The sequence below is a fragment of the Pocillopora damicornis genome, chromosome 9, assembly GCF_964200805.1.
Source record: "Pocillopora damicornis chromosome 9, jaPocDami1.2, whole genome shotgun sequence".
Lineage (NCBI taxonomy): Eukaryota > Metazoa > Cnidaria > Anthozoa > Scleractinia > Pocilloporidae > Pocillopora > Pocillopora damicornis.
In genome coordinates this window covers 9,662,589-9,684,518 of record NC_142678.1, presented here as the reverse complement: position 1 = coordinate 9,684,518, position 21,930 = coordinate 9,662,589, and the positions used below count along the sequence as shown (strand labels likewise).

Here is a 21,930-nt window from a genome sequence, read left to right as displayed (position 1 = left end):
CTATTCACTTTTCAATTACCTTTCGCGTATTTGGCAAGACAGCGCTTGTCTCTTACGTTCTCCTTTGTAATAAAATGTAAACAAAAATTTCAGTTTGCTGATCGGCTGGGAACACGTCAATTAATCTCAAGCATGCAGAAAGATAGGATTAAGAGTAAAAAGTTTTAATTGAGGGCAGAAAATGGAAATTAAATTGATTGACTGGTAACCCGCGAAAGCAAAACAAGACAAGATGGCGGAGAAATCGGAAGAAAGTTCAGAGTCTGAAAGACAGTGCTAAGAATGAAAACAACCAACAAAGCACAAACAACTGGCTAAACATGTGGAAGTTCTGTGCTTCCAAAAACGGCTGAAATGAAAGTATTGAAGGCCCCGAAAACTGACTCGCGAGAAGTTAATATGACAGTTGGTAAGAAAGACGGGGGAAGATTGCGAGCGAGATGGCCTCGGTGTACTGGTTACTGCTATTAAGCGTTACCTACCTGAGAAAGGAAGCAAACTCTCGATTTTTCGTGGCAGAAGGAAGCTCGAAGGAAATCCTTACGGGCAAACCCCGATTACCCTTGCGCCAACGCAAAGGCAGGCGGCCGAACCAGTTAGCCATAACACGAAATAAACATGACTAAAAGGAAAACAGAGAAAAAAACTCACAAGAGTACATCTCATACAAGAGCCCATTTTACAGTTGTGTTCTTAGTTGCCAAGCCTTTGATTTGGAGTGAGGCTGAAGGTGACCTCGTTGTGATAGAGACCAGTTTTAGTACAAACCATTTAATTTCAACTTTATACACTAAATTTCAACTTTTTGCATTGTTTGGGATAAATTGACGTGTTCTCAACCAATGAACATGCAGAAATTTGTGCATGCTTATTATTTACATTTCGCCGTATTTGAGAGAGAGCCTTTCAACTTTGTATTATTAACAAAATACAGGATATAAGCTTTCCTATGATGTAAGGTTTCATCAGATTCGGTTTCATATTGCGGCCATAAAAGCGCTGGGTGGACTCGCTCAAAGGTTACTTCGGTAAGGACTCAAAAGGACGCCAAGACCCTTTTTGCAAACTTTCACCATTTATTACGCGCCTAATTTCGCAATACAATAAATTTTAGCTTGTAAGTTTCATTCAATTTCATAAACGTCGGCAAAGATCACTCGGCGAAAAATGTACTCTGGTTTCGCCGCACGCAAACTGATCAAAATTTTCCTGATATCAAAATGTTTTATTCCATTTCATGTATCACTGAACCTCACCCCTCACCATTCTTCTTAATTACTTTTAATGGCTAACGTTCCGTGATTGAGAAACTACACATAGCGTCTGAAGTCAATGATCCCCGTGGTGGTGGCGTGTTGACCGGATACCAATTAAATTGATTGACAGGAGGGTGGCGAAAGCACATCAAGACAAAATTACAGACGGGTTAGGAGAAAGTAACGTTTTAATTCAGAAAAAAATACACCCAAGAAAGCGAATAACTGGCTAAAAGTCGGCCTCCAAATACATGGCAAAAGTATTGAAACGTAGAAACCGGATGCCCAGAACAAAATCCTCTGGGAGTTCTTACGAAACACGGGATAACCTTCGTGTACTGGTTACTGCTATTGAGAGAATTCTAACTAAGAGAGAGTGCAAAATATCGATTATTTCCGACAGAAAGTTTAGCTAAAAACAAATTCTTACAATAAAACCCCGACGACGGCGGCAACAACACGAAGGCATGCGGCCTCACCAGTGAACCATAAACACGGGTAAGTGGAAAAGAGAGTCAAATTTTTGCATGTATATAATTAACGAGTAATCACATGGATTTTTCTCGTGGAATTTGGGATAAATCAGCACTTGTAAATTCGCAAGCTTTTGACAAATTTATGTGATTTTGCGCGGAATTCAAGGCGGGAGATTGAAAGTGATCGTCTTGCGCATGCCCCACGATTGACCGCTGTGCTCGCTGTGCTTATGTTAATTAGAGATTCCCAGGTTTGTTGAAGTCAGTTGCAAACATTACAGCAAGCTTGGAGTGCGTGTGTCGTAATTTCCTGCACTAGCCGAGCAAAGCGTCGAAAGTTAAACCTGGAGAGTTCTACGTCAAGGGAAACTCTGGTAAGTTTTATATTTCTGAGACTTCGGAGCTGATTCACCCGGGCAATTTTGGGTCCATGTTGTTTTCTCCTTCCATTGTGTCTAAATTTGGGAAAGGAACAGTCTTAAAATAAAAACTAGTCAAGTTTCAGATTTTTTTGTTAAGTTCAGTCTATGCAGGAGTTGGTTGGTTTGTCAATGGCAGTAGAAGCATATAAGATTACCGAGACTGACTCAGCAAAAATTATCAATTATCGAAGTATGAATGCGCGCGGGAAGCTTGGAGAGTACGGGAGAAACACATGAGTTTCTCGAGGCGAGGCTGTCGATCTCCAATTAGGCCTAGCGAAGACCGTGATTAAATTCCTTGAAAACACGGCAGGATTTTTGGTTTTGGCCCACCGTTGGATCGGATTTTCACTGAAAATCCTTGGTTTTTCATTTATGATGTCTATCGCAGTTAGTGGTTTTTCCTCTTGATAATTTGGTACTTTGTTTTCGGATAAATATACAAGCGGTTTCTCACATTTGGTTTGCCTCGTAGTTTTCTGCTTTTCCTATTTGGTTTCGGGTTCCCTTGATCAAGTGTGCGGTACAACTGCGGGAACGAGCAGAGACTTCTCTAATAATCTCCTGAAGCAGGTAAAATGTGTGACAAAATATAGGCAGTCCATGACTGCATGTGGTCACTGCTTTGGTCAGATTGGTACTGCAGAACGTAATACATATACCTGAGGGTCTTTTTTCTTAAATAATAGAATGAAGTTATAAACAGATATACAACAGTAGAAACATGCAATGCAAGTCCGTTTTTTCGGGGGAATAGAAATGAAAATACGGGGATGAAAACAAGAATCTATGAGAATATAACAGTATAACTTTAATTTCCCTAGAACCTAAGAAAAATACTTATTAAACCAGAACCTTAAAATTGTCTGCAGACTTGATGATAGTTTTAAAGTTTTTGTTTTGAGCTAGTATACCATACTAGTTTCTTACATGTATGGTGCAAACAATATATCTGTCACACATTAATTACTTAATAGTAAAAAATAGTGTTACTTAGATAATAGAAAACGGTAATTGTGAAGAAGAGCTCCCCAAAAAACCCGTCGGCCGACAGTTGGCCGACAGGTTTTTTGGGGAGCTCTTCTTCACAATTACCTAGAAAACAATTAGAGTAATATTACTTTATTTTGTATCATGTATAGTTCATGGATATATTATTTGTACCCCACCTTCAGATGAATAAATATAAGAAAATATTTGTCTTGATTGATAGGAGACATTTAAGGGAAATATAAAATGCCTTTTTTTGGCCAGCTTAATTGATCTACTTGAATAATCAATTTACACTCTAATTTGGATTTAACCATTGATGTCAGGAAAGTATTATTGCAGTTATTACAAGTGATTATTGGATTATAAGTTGGTGTTGGTATATTTGCATCACAGAGAAGGCAACAATCTTTTCAAGTGACATCTTCACCTATAATTTTTTATGATAACAGTGCATTCAAGAAGATTTGAAGTAGATGGCTAACATTGAAAAGCACCTGTGGGAGATTAAAATAGAAAACAATTTCCCTCTTGTTAGCCCATTAGTTCTATTCAGAACAAACTGGCTTCAAATGAAGTTTTCTTTGGTAAATAATCATTAAATATTATTTTTCTCAATTTGTAACAATTGTTGATGATGATGATAATGATGACTTTATTTGTGTGTCATGAAAAAATAGTGGTCAATAATCACTAAGTAAGGACACCTAAAATTAGTATTAAATATATAAAATGGGAATGTAATATGAATCTTGAAGGTTTATCTAAACTGTAGCTACTTGTATGTGTTACCATATCTGTTTACAAATTGAACAATAACAATCACTTCTAATTATATCTTTGAGGTTAAGCTTTCTTACAGATCTCTTAAAAGATGATAATGATAGTGAATTCCTAAGGTCTTCAGGGAGCCTTGCCCACAACACTAGTCCAATGTATCTTACAGAGTTCTTGCCATAATTAATGTTGTTGAAGTGCGGGATTTCAAATTCTTTAATTCTGAGATTGTATTTGGATTGACTTTTGACAAATAGATCAGAAATATTTGTGGGGCAAATGTCAGACTTTACTTTGTACATTATTATGGTTATGTCTAGCAGTCTTCTATTTCTAAGGGTTGGTAGATTCGCCCATTTTAACAACTGTTTGTATGATATGTACCAATCACGATAGATGGCTCTTAAAGTGTGTTCTTGAATGTGCTTAAGTTTACAGGTGTCAGTACATTTACAGAAATGCCAAATAGTGCTGCAGTATGTCATGTGTGGTAGTGGATTGTTTTATTTTTGATTTAAATCTTCCATTTTCTGACATGCAAACCTGCTCCCTGAGTTTCACACATAGGTCCCTGAAAGGACATATGGTCATTGGTTACCAGAATTTGAGTCCATATGTTCTTGATTCCTTTTTTTTCTGGAAATGTTGTGTATGAGACAATATCAATAATTTTTGTCAAACCTTTTTTTTCTTTTTTTTAGGGTAAAACTCTAAAAGATCTTGAGATGTTTTAGGTCTCAATTCAAGAGTTTTCTTAAAAGCTTCCTTTTTCATATCAGATGGTACAATTGTTGAGCCTCTGATTGCTTCACAAAAAGTAAGGAAGTCACTTACATTTATATTTACATATATCATCTTGCAACATCTATAACAGACATATTTGCAAGCTCCTAACTAATAACTAAAGCACTACAACTAGGAAGTATGAAATAGGAAAAAAATATGTATATATGTAAATAAATTAATTAATTGAAAAAGGTAAACATCACACTGAAAAAATGTAGTCAGAGATGGTGGCTTTAAATTTTGCAACTGAATCCAATGTTGAATAATCAGGTGGCAGGCTATTCCAGTCAGTGATAGTTCTTGGCCAAAAGCTGTATTTGTACGTGTCACAGGATGGCTGAAGTGGGATAAATTTCAGTGGATGAGATGATCTGGTTTTTAGGGAAGACTGATGTACATAGCTGGGGATATTTATAGCGGTCTGGTCGGTAACACATTTGTACATCAGTGTAGCTACTTGTCTTCTTTTTTCAAGAGTTGGCCAATTAATTTGCCTTAGGTTTGACATAATCTTCATTTCATTGAACAAAAGTACTATATACCTTTGGACATCAAAGTAGCTATTTGTCAGCTCATTCAACTCTTCTAAAACTTCTTCTTGGAATCCTGCCTTTGGGCAAATACAGTTCCTATAGTCTTTGAGAGTTCTCTGACTTAGAAGCACAAGGATCCCACTCCTGCGCAGTTCCTCATAACATGCTGGTGATTTTGTAGCAAGCGATAAACAGTAACGTATAATCATTGGATGGTACCTTACACCATTAGAGCTACAAGTTAACAGCTTTTTCTGTTGCTGCCAAGACAGCTCCATAACTGGTGTAATGTTTTTTGTAGAACTACCAAGAATACTTGTAGTGTCCTCACTCAACTGATGGTCTACCTAAACACTTGATTTCTGTATTTCAAGCTTCATTTCTTCAAGTTTTTGCTTGAGTTCAGCACATTTGAGCCTCTGCATCTGCAATGTGAGTTTGATTCGTTGCGGTGCTGTCTGTGATACTGGTGAAAATAAATGTGCAGGATCGTTCAGTTTCTGTTTAGCCTTGTGAATGAGTTCAGATCTATGTGAATACTGGTAACAACTTGAACACTATTCACCATGTTCAAACAAAACTGTACAACTACAAGTTCTCCAATATTCTTTATGTGGAAATGAATTGACATCACCATCACTGTCAATGAACAAAGGATCAATAGATAATAAATGATGGACTATATTGCTGGATAATTCAAATGGGTCTACCCCAGGACAGATATATAGGCTGTTGATATTTCTTGAAAGTTCAGACAATGTAATGTTACAAACAGATCTTAAGTTTGTAGTATATATCTCATGGTCTTCTGGATGGAGCCATCCATAGACATAAATTGTAAACCCCAGACTATCATCAATCATCAACTCAAATTCTGGAAGCATTACCGCACTTTTCTTTTGTAATAGAAGTCTATCCTCTAGTTCCTGGAATGTCCATTCCTACAATGTTTTAAAAGTTTTTACTCGTTTACAGAGGTCACTGAAGCTACTAATAATAGTATTACTGGTGGCTCTCTGTAACAGGTTTGTCTTGTACCACAGATCTCAATGGATGTGCAACAGGTTTCACCATGTCATGACTTCTCTTAGGCATATTGAAAGTTGGCAAGGCTCCAAACTTGGGTCTTTTTTTTTTTGCCATCTTTTCCAATTGAACTGAAATAAAAATAAAAGAAAGCGATCTGCTACAATCTGTATAAGAATGTAAAGTTCAAACACAAACGAGACATCATTTATGTGGTCGGTTGTGTTTACATGGATACCAGATATGTTTATTACAGACAACTCGAGTACTTACATGTCTCTATATCGTCAGGATTAAAATGTTTCTCACATGTAAACACCTTGCCATTATTGAGCTGATTTTGGAAGTCGTTGTCAATGACTCTTGTCTTCGTCAGCTCATTTAACCACTCTTCCCACCACTTCTTGTATTCTGCATTTCATGGTGAGGGCAGTTTAAAGATACCTATCCCTTTAGTTCTAAGGCACGTACCGCAACCAAACACTGAACAGTTGTCACCAGGCAGTCTATTTTCAATACAACAAACTCAGAAAATGATTCCAGTCGAAAGAACTACATTGCAAAGCTTTAAAAACAGCTCAGTTCAAGTCTAACTCTTTGAACAACGCCATATTGGATTTGTGTGTGCACGGTCATTGTCATGTGACTTCAAATAAAGAAGAAAATAACCGTTTCTTTGAAGTTTACTGCGTTTCATAACCAGTTTGCTTTATTAACTATGATTTGGTAGTGTAAGTTAAGAGTCAGGCTACCGTAGCTGATGTGGACCTGCCTAATACTTATTTATAAAAAATGTTTCAACGATATTTTGATAAATATGCAATATTAATTTAAATATCTATACACAAGTTTAGACTCCTTAAGTGTCTAAGAATAGAAATAACTATGTATGTCTGTGGTATATTGGTTGTGATTCAAATGGAAATAATTATAAATTCATGTTGAAGTTAGTGTATTGAGAATAAACCAGCCTCAGAGTGGGATGTGTTCAGATTGATTACCAATCTGTTTCCATTAGCTTGGTGCAAACTGATTGCAAACCACACATATATGATTAAATTTAGATCTAATGCAGGGATCTTTGAAGATGAAAATCAAAAAAATAAAGCAGAAAGCAATATATACAAACAATGTAAATTTATAGCAAATAACCTAGTCTTAATTGATAAGGTTTTAGATATATAAAGGATTAAGAAATTCAGTGATATCAAATGTTGTGCCCTAATATCACTAAATTCCTCAATGCTCCAACAATTCTAATCACAAAGAAAGATGATAGATAAATGAATAATGAAATATATACCAAAGTATTACGAATATTATGAAGTATGTGTGACCAACACTTAATAATAATGAAAACATTTGTCCTCATTCAAAATAGATAAGCTTTCCTTCTCAAAGGTAAAGTTATTGATGGCCTTATGATTATATTTCAGATAGCTTTTAAATGAGTTGATGTTCTAATAATTTTAACTCAGGTTGGCATAGTGTTCCATAACATTGTCAATCTATGCTTGAAGGAGAGTCTCGCAATTTTTTTGTAAAGTCTTTCCATCTTAAATTGCTCACTTTGTCTGGTCTTGTGCTGCTTCTTGTGCTCTCTTTCAATGTAAATGAGTCTTGGATCTGTGTGAGAGCTGTTTGGTAATACACTTGGTGAATGTGCTTCAGGAGTGAGTTTATGTAGATTTATTAAAAAGGGTGACAATTTGTCTGTTTAAGGACTTTGAAGTTGCCAGCTGCACAATGTATTCTGTGAATATATCTGGCTGCTTTGGCATGGATTTCTTCTAATTTATTGAAGAGTGGTGTGGTACAACCACCCTGGACAGAGATACGGTATGTGATTTGTGGTAGAACTGTTTTAAAATGAATATCTCCAAGTGTTCTAGATGGAAGGTGAAACATTCTTTCCAAGGTTCCAAGTTTCTTTTGAGCAGTTCTTACGTAAGCTATCAATGTGACATGACTAAGACAATATACCGTCTATTTCAACACCAAGGCAGCACATTGACATTTCATACTATTGGAGTTGTAACTAAGGCCCGGTTCAGGCACCAATCTTTTCATGAGCTGAACCTAATTCCTTGAATTAAGTACATGAAAAGATTGGTGTCTGAATCAATTTGGAATGGCTATTTCAATTTGGAATGGCTCACTCATTCTTCCCCCCTGGCTTGGCTTAGAATTTCGCCCTTGGAATGGCTTTGATCCATATTCCATACTTTCCATGTGCTGATCTTAATGCATAAATGATTATAATGTATTTTGCAAGAAGTTTACCTCGGAGAGCATGCGTACTTGAGCAGGTATATGTCACATGCTCAAAATGGTGACGTGGAGAGAAGATTATGCTTGTCAAAGCAGCAGCAGCGAAGATGATATGTGTAGTTTGTTTTTCTAACATAAAGTGTACTTGCCTTAAATGTCAAATACCAATTTGCAATTAGTGCTCAACATTTAATGATAATGAAGCAAGCGAGGGATGGGCCGTAGAAAAATGCATGGCGTACCTGCAAATCCTGTTTGAAAGAAAAGACATTGGAGCACAGTGATGGCAGGAAAATAGAACAGCATGAGAGGGTAGATGGTTAAATATGGTCAAATTTTATGTAACCAAAGAACCAGAAAAGTATGTCTTGAAATTGTTATTTTAAAGCTGTAGACCTGTAACACTGTAAGGTTTTTATTACTGCCCAATAGGTAGGCAATATTTTGGTAATTCAAATTAAAAAAGAATTACTTCGCATCTGTTTAGCTAATATTTATTTATAAGCCAAAAGTAAAATAGGAAAATATTTTTCTGGCTGTATTTTGTGGAACTTACAATGTTGCATTGCGATGATATATAATATTCAAATATAAATTTAAAGCACTAACCTGGTAGCTGTTGGTGTGACCCTAGTTGCCATATAAATCAGCGCCTATTGCAAGGTCATTTTATGATAATTGAGAGAAATTTCTCATTTCTCTCGAAGTCCTTTTTACTAGAAAATTCTTGAAGATTATGTGAGTGTGGATGGCAAGATACATTTGAAGACTAACATAAAGTAAAAGATTTTTTATCAAGTTTTTCATAAATGTAGTACATTGTTGCTTAAATGTGGTGGCTGTCCCCTGTTTTGGCACTTGTATATCCTTCAGTAAGTAGTTAATAGGCCCATTTATTCCCTCTGTGACCATCCCTACCCACCACTCAAACCACTCCAAAGGGCAATTTGGCTTATATTTTGTTGAGAAATCTTGTTTAAGGGAGTTAAGGTTAAAAAAAGAATTTAGTTCTAGTTTGTAATTTGGGACAAGGAGTTGGAAAGTAATAGGGTGGTTGTTATAGCAAGAACTAAAGGGTTTTACCACCTTTAATTCAACACATTTTCTGTGTGGTCATCATCTAATTATGGTCCAAGTCAGTTTCTAGTTATCTTCTGGTTAGATTAAAACTGGATTACAGAATGTGACTAAATTAAAAGCTATCACACATTTGGTCTTCTTGCTGTAACAGAGTTTGAAAGCCACACTGATTGTTGGGAAAATAACTTATTTTTCTCCAAGAATTCAACTAATTGTTGTTGGACTGCTTTCTCTCTTTCTCTCTTTCTCTCTTTCTCTCCATGCGTTAGAGAGAACAGAAATCAGATGGTAGTTGTCCATGTCCTCTCTACTGCCTTCTTTATACTAAGGAACTATTTTTGTCTGTTTCCAATCTTGTGGAACCTGCCATGTTGTGATTGACAGAAAAATGATATATGTCAAAGGAGCATTAATATAGACAGCACCATCTTTAGGTAGTCTTGCAGGAATACAGTCTAATCCAGTGGCTTTAGATACCTTCAATTGCTTTAGATGCTTACAAACAAAGCCATTTGATACAGCAGTAATTGAAAATTGAAATCTTTGCTTGGTGAAGCTGGACATGACCTGTACAATTGGGGCCTTAATGACTATTATGTAGGTATAGCTAGTGCACTTTGAATCTCTGACAAGTGTTGCCTTTGATATTATATGCAGCTTCACCAGTTGGTGAAGCTGCATATATCTACTGAGAAAGCAGTAGCATGGTTCATCAGGAGTTTTATGAAATGTAACACATGGTAGAAGAATTCCTTTCGCTCTTCATTCAACATTTGCACCAGATTTCTGTATTCATTATCTTGTAAATCACTCATTATTGATGGTTCAGTATTCAAATCAACAGCAGATATTCCTAAATCATCTGATAAGTTATAGTTTTCTTTGAAGGCAGGATTTAAGTCCTGATCACCTCTAGCCTGGTCTTGTCGCTCAAGCCTTTCTGTATAAGGTGGTGCAAGCTGGTTTCATTAAAGTCTTTACTGCATACATCATATTGCTTCATTTGGTCATTGATTAAATTAGAGAGCAACATATACTGTTCTTGATAAGAAGAACACATTCCAAGTTAGTCAGTTTCTTCATTTTTCCATGAAGAGAATAGTGTTATTAAGTCACTGTAATGTTTTCCTGGCTCAGCTTCTTTGTTGAACCACACGTTACTTATTGTTCTAGCTTTGGTCCTTTTTTAGTTTTATCAAGTGGTGTTGTTTAATTCAAGATCATCATCATTCTGATTACCATAAATGAAATTTTCCATTGGAAGACCATTAACATCCACCTCATTTGTTTGTTTTTTAGATGTTTTTCCACTCCAATCATACCATGTGGCCCAGTCAGCAAGGGTCAAATTTTCCATTTACACTGGACCTTTACAATCTCTCCTAAGTGAACCACTAAGGTAGATTTCTTCACAGACCATCTCCATAATACCATCCATTATTTTTAAAAGCTTTGCCCTGCCTTCTGGTGGTGAAGTGTTTATAAATATAATTTACCTAGATGCCTTTCTTATGGACAGTCATAATACAATATACACTACTTCTTGTGCACTTATATCAACATTTGACAAATTTACTAACAACATCTCTAAATTGCTGTTTAATGCTAGAATTTCCTGTAATATTTAGGCTTTAAAGTAAAGATTTATTCCGCATACCGATGAAGTACATACAAGATGGCTGAACCTCAAAGCACATGGCCCCCAACATGCAACAGGGCCTTGCTAACTAGAACACCGGAAGTCTAATGTAATAAACAACTAATCCAACATCTCCCCCCAAAGTTTGAGTGTAACCTTGTGTACACAGTTCAGTAAACTCAACAAGAATGTAACAATACTAATACAAAAAGTTAATGCAAGTTTGCATAGCTAAATGTTCACAGGTCTAGCCGTTGTGGTGGTTTCACTATTCGTCCTGAGCGTGTCACACACTCGGTTGTAGAGCAGTCACCATTTGGAGGGCCTCCTTGGGTTAACACGGCTGTTGTTGATCTACAAGTAGTAGGCGTTGTAGGTTCAGCTGGTTCGTTCTCTGAGACGGGGGTAGAAACCCTTGGAGGCGTGTGGTTCACGGGCAGTGCTTTATCCTGAGGTACCATAGTTGGCCCGTCAGTGGGAAAGGCTGGTTGTGAACTGGTTGGGACTAGAGCGGACCGGTTACGTTGCAGAGTGCTCATCTCAGTCTTCACTAAGTAGGACCTTGGTTGTTTTGTGGCTCCCAAGATCTGACCTTCCCAGTTCTGGTCTCGCACCCAAACTTGCTGGCCAGTGGTCAATGATGGGAGAGCACGGGCTTGGTGTCGTTTGTCATGGAAGATCTGTTGCTTTGACCTGTATTCGTCCTCTCTCAGTTGCACTCTTTGCCGGTCTGTTTCTTGCACATTAGGTTTGAGGATGCTGGGCATGGCAGGAACTTTAGTTCATAGGCGGCGCCCCATGAGCAACTCGCTGGGTGAAAAACGATTCTGCAATGGTGTAGATCGGTAAGCAAGTAGGGCTGGATACGGGTCTTCATTCTTGTGGAGCAGTGCTTTGACCGTGCGGACCGCCCTTTCGATTTCCCCATTGGCTCTTGGGTATTTTGGTGAGCTTGTCACATGAATAAAGTCGTACTCAGTGGTAAACAGGCGAAATGCATCGGAGCTGAATTGCGGGCCATGATCTGATACAATAATGTCAGGTATGCCTTGTGTAGAAAATAGTTCTTTTAGGACTGAAATGACTCTGGAAGATGATTGGTCGTTTAGTCTACTGATCTCGAACCACCTTGAGTAGTAATCAACAACAATCAAATAGACCTTTCCCGCAAGTTCAAAGAGGTCAGCAGCTAATCTCTCCCATGGTTGGGAGGGGAGAGAGCTTGACATGGGTGGTTCTGTGGGCTCAGGGCGATCTTTGGCGCAGGTGCTACAATTTGTCAGCATGTTTTCAATCTGCATAGGAGCCCCGGCCACCATACCGATGCTCATGCTCTAGCTCGGCATTTGGATATGCCAAGATGACCAGTATGAATGCATTCGAGTATCTCCGGTCTCATTGACTTAGGAATCACTAAGCACTCCTCACAGAGAAGCGGGTCATCAACAATGCTGAAATGGGTTCTGTTTTCCCAGTAGGGGCATAGCAAGGGTTGGTTTGGCATATACGCTGGCCATCCTTGGCTGCAGTAGTTCCTGATTTGCGCGCATTCTTCATCTGTGATTTGGGCCTCTCGTATCTGTGACAGGCGCTGTGTAGTTGCTGGAAGTGTGAATACTTTTTGGGCTGCGAAGCTTTCCACCTCCTCTACAAAGTGCTCATCCTTTTCTGTGGAGCTTCCTACGGGCGCACGGGAGAGGGCATCCGCTGTAAAGTTGTGTTTCCCCTTTACATGGTTGACAGTGACTCTGAATCTCATCAACCAAAGGCAAAACTGCTGGATACGTGGTGGGGTCTTGGACAGTTCAGTGGTGTTGAATAGAGCTTGAAGGGGCTTGTGGTCAGTCTCTAGGACAAAACTCATGCCCACAACATATTCAATGAACTTCTCACATGCCCAGACTCCTGCTAGTGCCTCTTTCTCTATAACAGCATAGCATTTTTCAGCATCACTGAGTGATCGCGATGCATAGCTAATGGGTCTACGGGTCCCATCATCTTGTACCTGAAGGAGGACTGCACCGATACCATTTAGGGAGGCATCAGCTGCGATGATGGTTGGTCGACTGGGATCATAACATGCTAAGACTTCGGCTGATGCAAGGGTTGTTTTAATCTGGTCAAAGGCTCTCTGCTGGGGGTCTGTCCATAGCCATGTAGTGTCTTTGCATTACAGCTGTTGCAGGGGCTCGCTCTTCTCAGCCAGCTGGGGGACAAACTTCCCCAAATGGTTAGCCATCCCCATAAAGCGTTGCAAGTCCTTTACATTTTGGGGAGGTGGAAACTCTGATATGGCTCTCGTCTTTGTTGGGTCAGCATGTATTCCCTGTTCATCAATGATGGAACCTAGGAATTTCACCGAGGTTTTGAAAAACTGGCATTTTTCAATGTTGAGGTTATGCCAGCCTCTTGTAGACGATGCAATGTGGCTCTCACTCATCTGTCATGTTCTTCTTGGTTGGCTCCATTTAACAGAGAATATTTTAGTGTGGTTCTAAACAACATCACTTTGTTCTACAAATCATATGCCTTACCAGTTTTGTTGGGGTACAGGGATATCTACCAGTGTCCAAAGTGTGACAAAGTTATACTGGAGGAACCAGAAATCACTGACATGTCAGTTGAAAACAGTATTTGTTGTGATACCTGTAGCACATGGTGGCACTTACTATGTGCCAATCTCTCACAGGATGTTGCAGAATCACTGGAATCATGGATGTGTTATAGCTGTCTGGTTGATGTTGCAGACAGTGACTCTGACAGTGATAGTGATTTTGATGATGTGCCCACCACTTGTACTTCTTGTGACATTGAAATGGATTCTACAGACAGTGTAACTGCAACCGTGGATAATGCTGTACAAACTAATAGTCGTTTTCATGTACCGGCTGACCCTGTTGTGTCATGCAGTGTATGTTCATCTCAGAGTATCCCTGTTGGTGAAGGACACATTTGTACCATTTGTTACAAACCTGTTCATGCATGGTGCAGCAACCATGAAGTCATAACCAGATCATTGGACTTAGTATGTAAACGGTGTCAACCATGAGATGATAGAAAAATACTCCTTTGTGATGAATAAATAACAGTCTTGTCTTGTCTTTCAGAGTGGAGACACCCACAAATTAATAGATTTTGACAAATACACTTTAATTTTGTTTTTCTGTATCATAGTATTACACATGGCTGTTGGTGGGTTAACTGTACTTATTCTATAAGAAGAACCTAGCTACTTTAACTTACTCACAAAGAGGTGGAAGTAAGTTACACAATGCACAGCATACTCTAACGATATCATCCACAAGAGGTAGTAGAGTTATAGGCAGTTCATTTTTCAAAATATGAAACCTTTTTACTCTTCCATTAGCTTGTTCAAGATATATTGTAACATTTGTAATATTTGATGTCTTTCTGACATCTGAGGGTAACATCCGCATAGAGGCAGTGCAGCTAGGTGGGATACATAATTTAGCCATAGACATCATTAGGTTTTCTTTTATTTTAAATCCCCTGTCCGCCATTACTTCATCATATGGTTCAATGATGTTCAGAAAACCACAGTCTCTGACAATAAAGGCATCTGATGCCCTCCCCCCATAGCTTTAAGAAACATAGGAAATTGCCCCTGTTGGAGTGATGGCTACTAGTACTTTACATGTGTAATGGTGCTTTTACTCACTCCACAAAGCAGCAGCAAGGTTCAAACCACTAGGGGTTTCAGTAAAACATTCGAAACAATCTATTATGCATCTCACTTTTGGGTATAATTTCTTGAAACAAGCTGGCAAAGTGTTATTTACTTGTTGTTTGCTTGGCCAGATGATTAAGACTGACAGCTCTTTGGACATCAATTTAATCCATGTAGTAAATACACTGCTGACAGTAGTTGAAGAAACCATAAATCTGAATGCAAGATCTTTGTTAATGAGACCCAATTTCAACTTCATCATTGTCAAAAGGAATTCTTGTTCTAAGTCTAGCTTTCTTCCCGGTCCTGGGCGACATTTTGGCAAGCCTATGCCAGGGTCACAATGGTCTTAAGGTGCTTCTCTTGTGGTCTGTTTTGGTCTTCTCCAGTACTGCATATGTTGGGCTTTGGGGAAGAGGTGATCAAAAATACTGTAACACCACAAATCACAGTAAACATGGCATTAAAACTGCTTTTTATACTACTATATTAGCACATGGTCTACCGATGAGTCACATGACCCCAAAGGTAAGGTCACTCAGGGGGACCCCTGGGGAATAGCTTGCGCTTCACTACTCCCCCTTTATGAGCACTGTCCCAGTGCTGGTCCACTTTGCAAGTCACTTCTGGATGAACTTAAACAACTTATACTTGACATAACAACTAATTCTTAACGACTGTTCATGTCCATAACTCTCAGGAAACAATGACATTACAATGTGCAAACTTATCTAGTTGCCTAGAATGTTCCATAATGTTAACAGTCCTCGAACGTTTCACGATAACATCACTGGAGCAATTGGTTAACCAGACACCTAAGCCCTGTACCGACTTGGAGGCTTCTGCTGCCTTGAAGGTCTCCCATGAGCGTTTGAATCTGTTTCAGGCACAACTTGTTTAGTTGACTCTTCCATTTTATGGCTCAAAGCCTCTGGGATTAGATTATCTGCACTAGAAGTTGGCAATTCCACATGAGGTTCACGTTCTCTCACATCATCAGGCTGGTCACTGCTATCAACAACAATGCAATCAGCATTCTGAGGTCTCGGGGTGACATCATCCTCTTCTCCTCCCACTGTCGACTTGACTAGATCAACTCCCTCTCTCTCAACTGGGGTTGACTGTCCTTCTTCGACAAAAACTGGAGAATCAACATCTGATGCCTCTCTCCCCTCCTCTCCTTCTTTCGACAACTGTACCAGCCTTTTTGGAATCCACTTCTCTAGTGGGGGTCCCAGGTATGGCTTCAATCGGTCGGAGTGAACCACCTTTGGTTTGGCGTTCTTGCTCTTCTGGATGCGGTAAACTACATCTGAAAGCACAGATATGACCAGATAAGGTCCCTGCCACAGGCAGTCCAGTTTTGCATTTTGCCCCTTCTTTCTCCGAACAAGGTGCAATCAAACCGAATCTCCAACAGTGAATGACCTGCCAGCAAGCCGCTTATCGTAGTTCCGCTTCTGGCATATGGCTGCCTTGTTCAAATGGCGTCTTGCCAAATCATCTGCACTGGCCAATCTCTTTTGAACTGCTTGGGCATAGTCTGTCTTGAGTGGCGGTGCATCAGGTGTTTCAGTCATGACATCCAAAGGAACTTCCACTTCTCTACCCAGCATTAAGAGATTAGGTGAAACATCTGTCGACTCGTGAACAGCACTTCGATATGCCATCATGCAAGCTGGAAGCTGAAGATCCCAGTCTTTTTGGTCTTCCTTAATCTTCCCACACAGCATTTCGACGAGTGTCCTGTTGAAACGTTCAACTTTTCTGTCAGATTTGGGGTTCAGTGGAGTAGTGCGAGTCTTCTCAATGTCTAACAACTTGCAAATTTCAGCAAACACCTTAGATTCAAAGTTTCTTCCTTGGTCGCTATGAAGTTCACGGGGTACACCGAAGCAGCAAATGAACTCATTCACTAACTTCTCAGCAACAGTAGTGGCCTCTTGATCGGGTAATGGGTAACTCTCAGTCCATTTAGTGAAATAATCACTAACCACCAGTATAAACTTGTTCTTCCGTGGAGTTTCTGACAAAGGCCCAAGAATGTCAATTGTGATCTGTTCCATAGGAGCGCCTACCACGTACTGTTTTAAGGGAGAACAACATTTCTTTCCCCATGTTTTCTTTGATCTGCAGACGTGACACCTGGCGACCAATTTGTGAACTGCTGATGTAAGTCCTGGCCAATAATAATGAGACTGAAGAGCACTTAAGGTCTTCTTTACACCATGATGGCTTGCTGTTGTGTGACTATGATGAGCTTCAAAGGCAGTCTGTTGAAGGTCTTCTGGAAGAACAATCTGATCTGTTGTTTGATCTCCCATATCACTTTCCCATTTGCAACAAAGTACACCATTTCTGAAGACGAGCCGGTCCCACTGTGACCACTAGGCCTTTACTGCACGGCTCTGAGGGGAAACCTCTTCCCATGAAGGTTTTCTTTCACCAGCTTTCTTCCATCCAATGATGACCTTGAGATCAGAATCTGCCACCTGCTGCTCCCTCAAGAAGGTAGACATCCATGTTGATTCTAACTTAACTGTGGCATAACGATCACCTACGGTTCCTTCACAGTTATCAGGTTGCTCATTGTCCTTTACCTCGGTCTGGACACCCACATGAACAACTGACACTTGTTTCTGAGATTTCCAACCCTGACACCACTTACAACAGTCATTGCAGGGTCGGCGAGAAAGTGCATCAGCATTCTGGTGTCGTTGTCCTGCTCAATATTGGATTTCAAAGTCAAAAGTACTTAAGAATTCAATCCAACACGCGAGCTGTCCTTCTGGATCCTTGGCATTAACAACAGAGCGCAAGGGGGCATGACCAGTTTGAATGGAGAATCTGGCACCTTGCAGGTAATGCCGGTGCTGCTTAACAAACTCAACAATTACCAAAAGTTCACGATGAGTCACACAATAGTTCCTTTCTGACTTAGACAATGTTTGACTTGCAAATGCAATAGGTCTCTCCACCCCGTCCTGAAGCTGTGACAACACTGCACCGATTCCATGGTCTGACGCATCAGTATCTAGTACAAACTTTCCCTCCCTGGTTGGATAGGCCAGGACTCTAGAGGAGGTAAGTAACCCTTTCAGGCCGTCAAAAGCCTGTTGGCACTGCCCTGTCCAAACAAATTTGGTCTTTGCTTCTGTTAGCTTGTACAGTGGTTGCGCTACAGTTGAGAAAGCGGGGATGAACCTGCGATAATAAGAGGCAAGTCTGAGGAAGCTTTTGACCTCCATGCTGCTTTCTGGAACGGGCCATGTACGAATTTGTTCCACCTTTCCAGGGTCGGCAGTGATGCCTTCTTCTGTGACCACATGTCCAAGATACGAAACCCTTTTCCGAAAGAGAAAACACTTCTTCGGCTTAAGCTTCAGTCCTGCATGGGCAAGTCGCTCAAACACCTGTCTCAGCTGCTCCAATTCTTCCTCAAATGTGGGCGCCATGACAATCACATCATCAAGGTAAATCAAGCAGATTTTCCAATGAAGACCCTTCAAGACAAGTTCCATCAATCTGGCAAATGTACTTGGCGCATTGCAGAGCCTGAAAGGCATGACATTCCATTCATACAAGCCGCTAGAAGTTACAAATGCTGCTTTTTCCTTGGTGCTTGCATCCATGGCCACTTGCCAGTAACCAGAGGCAATTCCAGTGTGGAAAACCATCTTGAACCGCTTAAAGCAGAGAGTGAATCATCGACTCTTGGCAAGGGGAAGGCATCTTTAACAGTTGCTGCATTCAATTGACGATAGTCAAAGCACAGCCTCTGGCCTCAGTCCTTTTTAGTCACCAAGACAACTGGAGATGACCAAGGGCTTGACGATTCTGTCACCCTCCCTTGATGCAGGAGGTCTGCTACCTGCTGTTCTATTTCGTCATGTTTCCATAGAGAGGTGCGTTGGGGTTGTTGCCTGATTGGAAGCACATTGCCTGTTTCAATTCGGTGCTTGACCATTTGTGTGGTACCCAGGTCCCCCTCTGTAAGGGAGAAGACATGTTGGTAATCATACAGCAACATCATAATAATAATAATAATAATAATAATAATAATAATAATAATAATAATAACTTTATTTAAGTGTCAGTGTATTTTAGCACTGCTGTGCTAATTGGCGACACTGGAAATAAGGTAACAAGCATCGTAAATGAACAGAAACTCGTTAAAAACCCCAACTGGTAGGAGGCAGACCAGTTGGCTATTTACAAAGCGTGCAGGAGTTGAATTCGGGGCCACCGAAGACAAATCCATCCAGTGGCAGGGAGGAGGACTTGAACCCGGGACCTCCGGCTTACAAGTGCAGCGCCCTAACCACTAGGCCACGCTCGCCTCCATACCCAAAATGCCCTTATCCTCAACCTCAGCCACAATCACATGCATTTCAAACTCTTTAGTACCCAGGTGCACAACAACATGCCCCAGTCCGTGTGTTTTCGCTTGCTAACCATCAGCAAGAGCAATGGCAGAATTGGCTGAACTCAAACTGAACTTGGCACTGGCAGGTAAAGAATTATAAATCTTAAACGACAAAATTGAACGAGCAGCACCAGTGTCTATCAACCACATAACACGAGTTCCTCCAACAAAGCCAGGCAAATAAAGAACTCTTTATTTATTACTAACTTGTGACCTTTCCATGAGCACATCAGAAGTTAGTTCCTGCTGTGATGGCTGTTGAACAGCATTGTTCATGTCATGTCTGGTTGTAGGGCCAACATCACTCTCATTCAGGCATCCCCCTGGCCTGTGGGCGACACCCTGCTGGCGTTTCCTGAACCCAATTTGGCTCGTTCATGTGACTTATGTGTTGGGCAGTTACGACAATAATGACCAAATTCTTTACAATCCCAGCATGGACCATTTTGGTTGGAATAACGTGAAGAGGGTTGGCGTTGCTGGTTTTCAGAAGTGTTCAAAGACATTGACTGGGAGAGCTACTGAATTTGCTGAACTAATTCCTGGAGAGCAACTTGCTGGGTCTCCTGACGTTGTTGTTGCGCGTGAAGGTCAGAACGTAACAGTTCCATCTGAGCTTTAAACAAATCAGGCTCCCTTTCAACTTCATCCATAGAAACGAACCTTTGAAGAGCTTCTTCACATATCACTATCAAGGAGACGAAACAAGGCTTCGTCCATAGTGCATGGTTTATCTCTTCGTAGGCGAAGCCTGTCCTCTTGATCTTTGATAGCATCGATGAAATGCTGAACGGCAAATCTTTCTTGAGTGTCAGGTGATAAATACTGATAAGCTAGACTGGACATAGACCTGATATCTGCAGCAAGAGCTTGAACACTTTTGTTTTCTTGTTGGCGACGATTATGCAGATGCGCTTGATGTAACTCACGCTGTTTTTCAACACCAAACCGAAGCTCCAGTTTGTCAACAATCTTCGTGTAATTTCAACAGTCGCTATCAGACATGCCATTTAACACTTTTTTGAGCTTCGCCGCGAAGGCTTGCGGCCAGAAATACGGCAGCTTCATCTTTGCTCCAACCATTAACAACTGAGCAACGCTCAGTGTCTCAAATAGTCTCGAAGCGACTGACTACCATCATAATCTGCTGGATTTTTAACAGGTTTGTTAAACTTTCGGCATTGTATAAACAAATCGGCTGAATTATGATCTGTATTGCTTTTGGGTGCGAATGGGTTTGCAGAGTGAAATCGGCGACTTGGGCTTCCAAAATAATTCATTGATGAATCAGACGCTGGTGTAAACGGGTTGGTTGGTTTAAAAGGGTTGACTGGCGTCGAACAACTCATACCTTTGACTCCTGAATCCACGATTGAGTTTTCCGCCATTGCAAATGGACGAGACCACGCGAGCAAACACACAATCAAAATTTCCACACGGAACCACACAAGACGTCGAAATTCGGTCACACAAACCATCAATATAACTCCATTGATCCCAGGTAGCTGTTAAGTTTGAGGTTTTTCACCGCTGCCACCAATGTAACGCCACAAATCACAGTAAACATGGCGTCAAAACTGCTTTTTAATAAACACAACACTACTATGTTAGCACATGGTCTACCGATGAGTCACGTGACCCCAAAGGTAAGGTCACTTAGGGGGGACCCTTGGGGAATAGCTTGCGTTACAATACATTTGAAGCACTTTGTTGAAGGAATATTGTGATGGGGTGGATGCTGACATAAATAAAATCATACTTGAACAACACCGTGTTGGGGAAATGTCATATTAACAGAACCTCCAAGTGTCTGTCAATCTCAACGGGTTAATTAATCACTGGAAAGCTTGTAAAAACTGAAATACAAACTCGAACAGGTGGGGCATTAATATAGATAAATCAAAACAACACAAATATCTTAAGCGCAACAAAGCTACAACGCCGGGCTGGCAGCTTGCCAAATCGTGCCATTTCAATAACAGTGAGCCCGTAAGAAACTGGTCAGCGATCTCTGTACAAATGGTACTTTCAATATGGCAGCCCTTTTAGTAAAACTCCATGAAGCTGTGAATGATTACAAGAATTCTAGTGAAGACAAAGCTTTAGCAACAGAAATTGGGGGCGAGCTTTTAGTGTTGAGTAGAGCAGTCATCAAGAAACACATGTTCGACAGTGAAAGGGCTTTCAAATTTCATTTAGCTCAGCCCACAAGAATGTTGGCAAGGATTGTTGCTTTTTGGCACATCAGAATGCTGAGAAAAATGAAGCGAAAAACGCATGCTTCCCAGCCATGGACTGTCAATTTCTCATGGAATTTACCATTGGAGGTGTGTGATTGTTTCAAGGTTGTTGCTTTAGCTCCTGTTGCTGGTGGTGTGGTTGTCAGGAACGCATGTGCTGTCCATGAGATACACATCACGGATGTGGGAAAGATGAAGGGTCTCTTTCTCTCACTGGCAAATAAATATCGAAAAGGAACAATCCATGAGAGCGATGTCCTCCTCAAAAAGGAAAAAGATGGTTCCTTTAGCCAGGTGATTGTCACTGGTGACTATCCAGC

The 21,930-nt window shown here is 40.3% G+C and overlaps 2 long non-coding RNA genes and 1 pseudogene across 4 annotated transcripts in view; 1 reads left to right on the top strand and 2 right to left on the bottom strand.

Annotated features, from left to right (window-relative positions):
- The first annotated feature begins 1,947 nt into the window (after nucleotides 1-1,947).
- LOC149040027 (uncharacterized) overlaps nucleotides 1,948-21,930 on the top strand; it is a 38,113-nt gene continuing 18,130 nt past the window's right edge. Inside the window, exons 1-3 of one of the 3 annotated variants that reach the window (XR_016179725.1) lie at nucleotides 1,948-2,106; nucleotides 2,630-2,727; nucleotides 7,989-8,105. This is a non-coding gene — a long non-coding RNA (uncharacterized LOC149040027). Of the gene's footprint in view, nucleotides 2,107-2,629; nucleotides 2,728-7,988; nucleotides 8,106-10,916; nucleotides 11,017-21,930 lie in introns of all 3 variants that reach the window. The other 2 variants (XR_016179726.1, XR_016179724.1) reach the window with 2 other exon arrangements.
- On the bottom strand, nucleotides 4,757-6,501 carry LOC113675955 (uncharacterized; annotated as a pseudogene).
- LOC149040029 (uncharacterized) lies at nucleotides 18,704-19,774 on the bottom strand. Its single transcript, XR_016179711.1, has 2 exons — nucleotides 19,578-19,774; nucleotides 18,704-18,934 (listed from the first exon to the last, which is right to left on the bottom strand). It is a non-coding gene; the product is annotated as an uncharacterized LOC149040029 (long non-coding RNA).